Consider the following 10,362-nt stretch of genomic DNA (forward strand, 5'->3'; position numbering starts at 1 on the left):
AAAGGCTGGCAGTTCAAACCCACCATCTTGCCCTCAGGAGAAAGATGATCTATCCTACTCCTATAAAGATTTATAGCAGGGGGTCCTCAAACTTTTTAAACAGGGGGACACTTCACTGTCCCTCAGACTCGTTGGAGGGCCAGACTATAGTTTAAAAAAAAACTAAGAACAAATTCCTATGCACACTGCACATATCTTATTTTCAAGTAAAAAACAAAATGGGGCAAAAACACCCGGTGGGTCGGATAAATGTCCTCGGTGGGACGCATGTGGCCCGCGGGCCGTACTTTGAGGACCCCTGATGTATAGCCTCAGAAATCCTATGTAGAGTTGTTTTGAATTGGAATTGACCCAACTGCAATAGCTCCTGAGAGGAGCCTGGGGGCACCTTGGGTTCAGCATTAGACTACTGACCTCAAGATCAGCACTTCAAACCTACCAGTTGCTCTCGGGAAGAAAGATGAGATCGTTGGCTCCCATGAAGATTTACCCTCAGAGACCAATGTACACATATAGTACATGTTAAGTATTAAGATAGCAGACAGACTTTGGACCTCTACTCAAGGCCTCCCTTAACATAAGAACACTTTGTTCTGATAACCTGGCACTCTTTGATGCTCGCTTTCCTGACACCATCGCTGAAGACAAAGTGGGTGCATAAGCAAATGAGGGGAAGAGAGCAGATGGTTCCCGGCTAGCAAAAGATATAGTGTCTGGGGTCTTAAAGACTTGAAGTTAAACAAGCAATCATCCATCAGGGAAGCAAAGAAACCCATATGGAAGAAGCACACCAGCTTGTGTGATCGTGAGGTGTTGATGGTATCAAGTATCAAAAAATCCCAAACAAATAGCTATATTGATGTGAACCAGGGGGTTTGGAGTAGAGACCCAAAGCCCATCTGTAGACATTTGGATATCCCCCAACAAAGATGATTCAACCAAGGTGCAGTATAGCACCCACAAAACACACATCATTCTAGTTCCTGAATGCTTCCTCCCCCTCTTCCCCACCCCCACTACCATGACCCAGTTCTACCTTACAAATCTGACTAGACTGGAGAACACACATTGATACAGATAAGAGCTCTGGACACACAGAAGTCAAGACAGATAAAGCCTTTAGGAATAGTAGTGGAAGTATCGATAGCATGAAGGTAGGGGGATGGTCCGTGAGGGAGAAGGGAGAGAAAGGGGAAACCTACCACAAGGTTGGATATATACCCCCCCAGGGGATGAATAACAGAAAGGTGGGTGAAGGGAGACAATGGACAGTATAAGATATGAAATAATACCAATATATAATTGATCAAGGATTCACGAGGATAGGAGGGTGGAGGAGGGAGAGGAAAAAAGATGAGTTTATACCAAGGGCTCAAGTAGAAAATGTTTTGAAATGATGGCAACAGATGTACAAGTGCACTTGATACAATTGATGTATGGAATGTTATAAGAGATGTAAGAGCCCCCATTCAAATGATTTTTAAAAGAAAGATTTAGTCTCAGAAATCCTATAGAGTAGTTTTACTGTCTTCTATGGTCGCTATGAGTCAAAATCAACTGGATGGTGTTAAGTAGCTAGCTTAGAGACAGGGCGGTTGTCCTTCCCATGCCTGCAAAGGCCCCATAGAGGAGGTTGGAAAGAAATCAGGCAACCATCAGATATCTACGAAGACCCCAAACTGAGCATGTTCGTACTCAAGCCCCCAGCCAGGTGGGAGGTACTAACTCAGCCAATGGGGTCAACCAGTACCATCACCCATGCCTTTTCCCAGCCAAGGGGTGGGCTAGGATACAGGGAGCACACTCTGGCACGCTTTCTTAACCTGCTCCTGGTCAGAGGCAGGTAGACGGGGAGGGGCTCCCTTCCCCGCATGGATGCACACGCAACCATTTTGGGCCTACTTGGGGCCCACAGCCTCTTGGCCCACATGCTCTCAGCCTCTAGGGTTCTTGGGCTTCTGGCCTCCCGGGATCCCCCACTAAGATCCGCATGCATGGGTGCTCTTTTCCACGTGGTTGTTCAAGCCCAGTTGTGAACCCCGTCGAGACTATACAACCTGAAACCTGTCCTGTCCTTCATAAAGACTCACTTGGATTACAAAACGGGCTTTGGCGTGAATTCTTTCATCGTGTGAAGCCAAGAACCAAGGTATTATCAACTCCAGAAACCTAACAGATGGCAGTGGGTTTGGTTTTGGTTTATCACTTCTCATAAGGCGTCCCAAGGACACAGTGGTTAGGAGCTCAGCTGCAAAGCGAGTCAGCCGTAGGAACCCTTCGCCTCCACAGGAGAAGAGACATGGTGAGCTGCTGCTGCAATGATTACAGCCTAAGAAACCCTATGGGGCCGTTCTACTCTGTCCTATGGAGTCATCTAAGTCAGAACTGACTCAATAGCACATGGCCACATTGCTTTGGAAGAAATCACCCCAACCTTGTCGGCATTAAACAACTATATTATGTTCACGGCTTCTTAGGGCCAGGACCTCAGATAGAGCAAAGCAAAGAATCTGATCATGTGACAACTGGGAAGGCTGGGGCTGATGTGATTGGCTAAAAGTTGGAATAATCTGGAGGGCTTCTTCATTCACATGCTTGGTGCCAGTGCCTGCAGTTGTGATGAATCCATGGCTGGGCTTGAGGAACACTGCTGGGGCACCTACATGTAACCCTCCCGTCTCCTCTCAGAGCATCCTACCTCATTTCTAACCTGAAGCAGCAGCAGCCATTTGCATGAGCCAAAACAGACATCCTTGCCTTGGGCACATGCAAAGTATAGAGCATCTCAGCTGAAGGGCTCAATCAATTGATCCAGCTTGGTCATTTTTCAGACCTGGAAACTGAGCCTTCGAGAGGAAAGGGACTTTCCCAAGGTCACATAGCTGGTGGGAAGCAAAGCTAGGATCAGAACCAGGTCTCCTGACTCTCAGTTGGGTGTTTGTTACCAAACACAATTGCCCAGGGGGGTATGTGTGGAAAGGCATCTTATGCCTGAAGTTGAGTGAGTTTATCTGACCCTCACTAGAGAAGAGCAACAGGGCACTAAGGACTGAACAGGAGACCAACGAGGCATGTGGGGAAGGAGGGATGAGGGCAGTAGCAACATGGACACCTGCTCCAAAACTAAAGCCAAAAGGAGGTAAGACTGATGCGACTCAGCTCTCCTCCTCCCTGCATGGTGCATCACTGACCAAGTCGGGCACCCTGGCTTTTGAGGCTCCAGCCTGCTTTTTCCACCTTATCTCTTCCCCATATGCAAGCACACCTAGCCTTTGGGGTGAGGTGGGGGCAGTGGGGAGGGTGATGGCTGTTAGTGCCACCATGGTTCAGCCTTAGCCATTTCTACCTCCAGTCTCCCTCAGCTCATCCTACAAATCTTATCCAGCACTCAGGGGCCTTCTCAAATGGCATCCCTTCCACACTGGCATTCCCCGAGCTCTTCCTTTTACGTTTCTATTGTCATTCCCTTTCTGCCTTTCCGTTTTGAATATATCCGCTTCTCTCTGCCACGGATGTAGTCACATTAGTGTCTGCGCAGCCCATCTGGGGAAGTCCACATGGAGAGTCACCGTTTGTGATGTTGGGGGTGGGGTTGTTAGTTGTTAGTCTTGCAAAATGCTATCATTCAATCTCCAGCTTCATTTCTATCACCAAAGGCCATATTTCCCAACCACTGCTCCTTTCTCTGCTTCCAACTTCCTCATTCCAATCGCCAATAGTTACCCATGCATCTTGATGGCATTTTTGATCAATTTTAAAGTGACGACATTGGTAGAATTCTTCATCTTTAGTTATTGATGGGTAAATTTAAACACTAGTTTCAACTGGATTTCCTTGTACGTGCATAGATATTATCTCAGCACAGACAGCACTATACTTCAAGATAGATCTTGAAATATCCTTTTTAGCAATGAACGCGACACTGTTCCTCTTGAATTTGTCCTTCCCTGCATAGTAAGCCATATAACCGATTTAAAATGCCCAGTACCCGTCCATTTTAGCTTACAAATGTCTAGTATATTGATCTTTATGCATTTCAGTTTTTATTACTTCTAATTTTCTGAGATTCATACTTCATACATTCCAAGTTCCAGTTATTGATAAATGTGTACAACTGTTCTTTGTCCTTTTGTGTCACGCCCCATCAGCAAATAGAGGCCTAACCATTTGAGCCATTATGGCCGACTCTGCTTTGAGAATGCGGCTTTTCCTCAGTTATATTCTGAGCGCCTTCTAACCTGAGGATCTCAGCTTCTGGCACTGTGTCTGACAAGTCTGCTGCGACGTGTGCGGTTTTCAGTGACTAATTCCTCAGAAGCAGACAGCCTATTCCTTCCTTGTCATCTGTTCTTAGTCTGAAACTATGCTGAAACCTAGTCACCCTGGGTGAACCAGCTGGTCTTTGAAACACCAGTGACATAGCTTGCAGCAACACACAACCCACTACACTAGGACAAACCATCAGACAAGTGGTGGTGGCACTTATTATATCCTCAATAATTGTATGTGGATAAATAGATAATTCCTTTCAGTAGTTGTCATGCATTGCTTTTCCCCTAACGTGTCATCCCAGAGCCGCGTATCTTACTTCCATTTTACAGATGAAGATAATTGAGGCTTGAAAAGGTGACTTGCCTAAGTTCACTCAACTTGTAAGTAGTTAGCTGTGATGTGAACCTTGCCCCTCATGTCCAAAGCCTGCCCTCAGCTGGAACCTCTAAGAATGTTTACATGGCATTCGTACAATGGTTCTCTGCCCTGGCTGCATATAAAACCCAACTAAAGAGCATCTTTTAAAACCCCATGCTCTACTGTACCCTGTGCCAATTATATCAGAATCTCTGGCAATGTGGCCAAAGGAGCAGTAATTTTTAATGCTCCTCTGAGGATTCCATTGTGCAGCCCAAAGTAAGAACAACTTTGTTCATGTCCCAGAGATCAGGGGAAATGAAGTCATCCCTGTCAGCATGGCAAACCGCAAACACATTCGAGTACCTGCTTTGTGCAAGACACTCAAAGGACTGTGAGCCACCAGAGCTTGGAGCTTCCAGACGATGAGAAGACAAGTCCACTGGGAAGAGGACTGTGGTAGGCAGCAGGGGCAAGAATAACAGTTACATCCTAAAGCATAGTTTGGTATTTGGTGGTTTCCAGAACCTACCAACAAAAGTCCTCACGATGGGACCAATAAATAACATCATGATAAATTAAGAGAATGGCATTGTCAAGGATTTCATTTTACTTGAATCCACAGTCAGCATTCGTGGAAGTGGCAGTTAAGAAGTCAAATGTGTTACTAGGGGCAAGTAGCCTATAATCGACCTCTTTAAAGTGTTAAAGAGCAAAGATACCACTTTGAGAATTAAGGTTCACCCGACCTAAGCCTGGTATTTTCCTTCTTTCTTTTTTAAAAATCATTTTATTAGGGATTCGTACAACTCTTATCAATCCATACATACACCCATTGCGTCAAGCACATTTGTACATTTATTGCCCTCATCATTCTCAAGACATTTGCTTTCTACTTGATCCCTTGGTATCAGCTCCCCATTTTATCCCCTCCCTCCCCACACCCCTCCCTCATGAACCCTTGATAATTTCTAAATTATTATTATTCATGTCTTACACTGTCTGATGTCTCCCTTCACCCACTTTTCTGTTGTCTGTCCTCCAGGGAGGGGGTTATATGTAGATCCTTGGAGTCAGTTCCCCCTTTCCACCCCACCTTCCCTCCACCCTCCAGGTATCACCTCTCTCACCACTGGTCCTGAAGGGATCATCCCTCCTGGATTCCCTGTGTTTCCAGTTTCTATCTGTACCAGTGTACATCCTCTGGTCTAGCCAGATTTGTAAGGTAGAGTTGAGATCATGATAGTGGAGGGGAGGAAGCATTTAGGAACTAGAGGAAAGTTGAATGTTTCATCGTTGCTACACTGCACCCTGACTGGCTCATCTCCTTCCCGCGACCCTTCCGTAAGGGGATGTGCAGTTGCCTACACATGGGCTTTGGGTCCCCACTCTGTACTCCCCCTCATTCACAATGATATGATTTTTTTTGTTCTTTGATGCCTGATACCTGATCCCTTCATCACCTTCTGACCACACAGGCTGGTGTGCTTCTTCCATATGAGCTTTGTTGTTTCTGAATTAGATGGCCACTTGTTTACCTTCAAGCCTTTAAGACCCCAGATGCTATATTTTTTGATAACCAAGCACCATCAGCTTTCTTTGCCACATTTGCTTATGCACACATTTGTCTTCAGCAATCGTGTCGGGAAGGTGAGCATTATGGAATGCCAGTTTAAATGCAAAGTGCTCTTGCATTGAGGGATTACTTGAGTGGAGGCCCATTGTCCATCTGCTACCTTAATACTAAACCTACAAATCTATGCACATAGATCTTGTTCCCCATCCTCATATATAAATATATTTACATATGTACATGCCTGTATTTAGACCTCTATAAAGGCCCTTTGCCTCCTAGTTCTTTCCTCTATTTTCTTTTACTGTCCTCTTGTCCCACTTTCATGTTCAGCCTTCATTTGGGTTTCAGTAATTCCTTTTGGTTACATTGCCCTTGATCAAGCCCTACCAGGCCTCTTACACCCTCCTCACCACCGATTTTGGGTCACTTGTTGTTCCCTTGTCCCTGGGTTTGTTAACATCACTTCCTTTTCCCCCACCTCCACCTCTCCTATGTGCCCCTGGAACCATTGGTCCCATTGTCTTCACCTCCAGATTGTTTATCCTGCTTATCTTATCTAGACAGACCTGCAGAGATAATAACATGCACAAAAACAAGACAGAGCAAAAGAAAGCAACAAAAGAAAACAAAACAACAAAAACAATGACAAAAGAAAGAAAAGCCTGTATATAGTTCAAGATCGGTTTGTTGACCTTTAGGAGTGTTTTCTATGGAGTCTGATGGGGTGCCACGCCCTGGCCCCAAAGTCTATTTTTGGTATTCCCTCAGGACTTCCTTGCTCTACTCCCTTGCTGCTCTGTTGCACACCCTTAGTGTTTTGCCTCAGTGTGGTGGGGTCAGATTGGGGGCAATTCCCACACTGTGTTATCCCCACAGGGCTATGGGTCAGTGGGGGATGTCGTGTCTCGTAGTGGGGGTGGCCATATGGTCCTCTCTGTGCATTGGTTGCTCTGAGCAGGGATATCCTCCTCAGGGCTTGGTGGGCCAGGATGTGCTCCACTCTCTCTTCTTCCCCCTTCATTTGCCCCCTTGTGCTCTGATCAGATATGTCCCTCTCCCTGAGCTGTAACTTCAGTGCTGTCCTCTGAAGTAAATTCTTCTGGGGCAAGGGGCAGCTGTCCACATAGTTGGGATTGGGGATGGCCCCTCAGACCTCTCTTCTGGTTCCCTGCTTCATGCCGGTATGTTGCATTCACATCTTGGAGCACCAGGTTGAAGTCTGGTCCCTCTTTCCCTGTGTTGATATAAATAATACCCTCCCCTTGGGTGGCTTAGTGCCCTATTCCCCTGCTACCCATTTCTTCTCCCCTCCCCCTTCCTTTTTAGTTGGCTACCATACGTAAGCCCTGGTATTTTCAGTTGCCTCCTTATACATGTGAAACCTAGGTAAATAAGGTAGATTGGTTATGGAAGTTGTTGAAGAATATTGAAAGTACCATGGACTACCAGAAGATCAAACAAGTCTGTCTTATAAGAAGTACAACCAAAATCCTCCTTACAACTGAGGACAGTGAGGCTTTATCTCATGTATTTTGGACCTGTTATCAGGAAAGACATGTCAATGAAAAAGAAGAAGGCGCTCAAAAGGATGACTGACCCAGCAGCTGCCAACAGTGGGACCAACCATAACACTGGTGAGGACAGTGTTTTCTTCTGCTGTGCGTGGGGTCGCTATGAGTCAGAACTGATGTGACGGCACCTCACAACCACCCCTACTGGGAAAGAGGTGGGCAGAGGTGAGATGTGACTATGTGTCATCCGTGGCATGACACAGAAGGTGTGTGACGGTTAGGTTCCTGTCTGAAGACAGCCTGCCAGCGCGTGGATGCCAGTGCTGCAAGGATCAACTCTGGGGTCTAGAGCAAGTTCCCTGATCACTCTGGGCCTCCATCATCCTCTGTCAGACAGAGCTAATAATCGCAGTGCTCTCACAGTTTGTTGTGAGTGCTCAAATAGTTATCAAGATGAGTGACGTGCTCAGATCAGTGCCTGGCGCATGGTCAAGTGCTCAGTGAATGTTAGCTATTTTTATTCTTTCTTAAATATCAGGTGTGAGCTCCCTTAGGGAGGAAATGGGCATTTTTCATCTTTGTATCTCATCTACCTCCAGTCTGGTCCAGGGCAGTTTCCTAACAAGTGTCAAAGTCAAAACCCAGCTTCTTGCCAATGAGTCTAGTGCTGGCCCTTTTTTCAAGCAAAGACACAGGTGGTTCCTCCCCCCAAGGACTCACCCCATGAGAGGGAGGCAAGCAGAAAGTCCCCTCCCCTCAAGTTGGGGGCAATCCTTCTAAGCCTTACTCAGCCTTGCCCTCCTTGCCTTGTGCCCTCTGCGCCCACACCCAGCCAGGTGAGGTTAGGGTGTGGAGCAAGTCTGGCAGCCCTTCCTGCTTCCTCCCTCAGGACAACCACTGGAACCTGCATCTAGAGCCAGCTCCTTTGGCCTCACCGTGGGGCTAGCCCAGGGACGGGGAGGGAGAAGAGAGAGTGCTCAGGGGACAGGGTGCCTGGTGCTTCCCCATAGGCACTGGAGGTTGAGGGCTTTTCTGGCTTGTGTGCATACTCATTCACTCTGTAACCCTTCCAGGAGCACCTCCTGCGGCTCGGTTCTGGATGTGTATGGAGAGCTGGGGGCCCAATGCCAGGAAGGGTCCGATCTACTCCAGCAAGCATGCTGAGTGGCCTTGAGGGGAAGACAAGACTTGGTTCGGACTTGAAAGTGTAGAGAGCTCACCAGAGGCCTGGGCGAGTCTGGCAGGTGAGCAGGGAAGGACACATTAAGTGGGAGCAGCTGTGTGTGCAAAGGGCTGGGAATGTGAAACTGCTTGTCATTTACTACCTCAACCCCCACCTGAGCCAGAGCAGAGTCACACTGGTTTCTGGGCCCAAACACATGCCATCTGCTCCTGGACTGGTGACCCTGGGGGCACTGGCCAGGGCCCATAACTATGCCTACTTTTATGGCTGAAGACCTCATGTCCCTGAGAATCGGACAGACCTATTTGTATCAGCACTTTGGGGACAAGTCATTTCCCCTTTCTGAGCCTCCGTTGTCTCACAGGAATAATAGCATTTTTCTCGCAGGGCTGATAAGAAGACCGAACAAGACCTTAGAGAAAGCCCTGGCCAGGTGCCAGCTCCTCTCCCCAACAGATGCTTCCTTCCCTCCAGACGCTGTCCCTCATGCCAGACCCCTCTGCCTAGTCTCTGTCTCAGAAATACTTTCTTCCTTCCCCTTCATGGCTTGAAGGCTCAGCTCACTCACTCTTCAAGCATTCCCGGCACTCATCCTGCGCTCCGGGAGCGCCGAGGCATGCTGTGCCCTTCAGGCGTGCTCTGCCACACGGAGATGATACCCTGGAACCCAATGTCTGGAACCCCAGGTTCTGGGGTCACATCAGGGGCGAAGCAGAGTCCCCAGGGAACCCAGAGATGGGAGGGATGGTCCCTGAATGTCTGGGGGCAGGGGTAAACCCCTGAGAGAACTCCTCCTAGACCACCCAGTCAACTCCTCCGGACCCATATCCTATCTGCTAGCTGAAGGTGTCATTTCCCTTTCCAGTACTTACGACTGGGTCCTTTGGGTGATTCCTGTCACCTTTGTTCACCTTGTTCCAGTAACCGAGGTTCTCCGGTGGATTCATAAGGGAAGGACGGGGGTAGGACCACATTTCCTCTCCACCTTCCCCTGAAGAGAAATTGCTGAGTTAGACCTGGCTACACTGGGAGCAGCTCCTTCCCCACCCTTGGCTGGTCCCTGGCGTCAGAACTCTGGAAGCTGGCCCTCCCTTCAGTCCCTAATCCCTGCGGTGATTCCTCTGGCTGAGCCCCAAGTCCTGAGCCAGTTCGGAACAGCTGCATCCAGAGGACAGAGCACCAGAGGCCAAGCCCAACCACCTCTGGTGGCCTCTGCAGCAAACCGGAGAGGGCCCTGCTGCTTCCTTTCCAGCGCATTCCGTTCTCCAGGCTAATAGACTCCAGGGTCCCCTGCCTTTCTTTTCTAGAGACTTTTTTTCTGGCTTTTGAGTCCTTGGGCTCCATCCACACAGAATATTTTTCTCTTTCTCACCACGTCATAGACAATCTCTCATGGCCAGCCGCTGTACTGAGTGGCTGTGATGATCTCATTCAGTGCCTGAGTGGAGTCCCTTTTCAGGCAA

General features: G+C 48.0%; 1 protein-coding gene across 2 annotated transcripts in view; it reads right to left on the reverse strand.

The window, feature by feature from the left end:
• The window catches only part of DAPK2 (death associated protein kinase 2), a 161,123-nt gene extending 151,271 nt beyond the window's left edge, over positions 1–9,852 (reverse strand). For both annotated transcript variants that reach the window (XM_013008216.2, XM_030886927.2), the window contains exon 1: positions 9,772–9,852. The gene's annotated coding sequence lies outside the window, so the exon portion shown is untranslated. The remainder of the gene's footprint in view (positions 1–9,771) is intronic.
• Between the last annotated feature and the right edge of the window lie 510 nt (positions 9,853–10,362).

The sequence above is a fragment of the Echinops telfairi genome, unplaced genomic scaffold, assembly GCF_000313985.2.
Source record: "Echinops telfairi isolate 266 unplaced genomic scaffold, ASM31398v2 ScPeMD7_4048;HRSCAF=4782, whole genome shotgun sequence".
Taxonomy (NCBI): domain Eukaryota; kingdom Metazoa; phylum Chordata; class Mammalia; order Afrosoricida; family Tenrecidae; genus Echinops; species Echinops telfairi.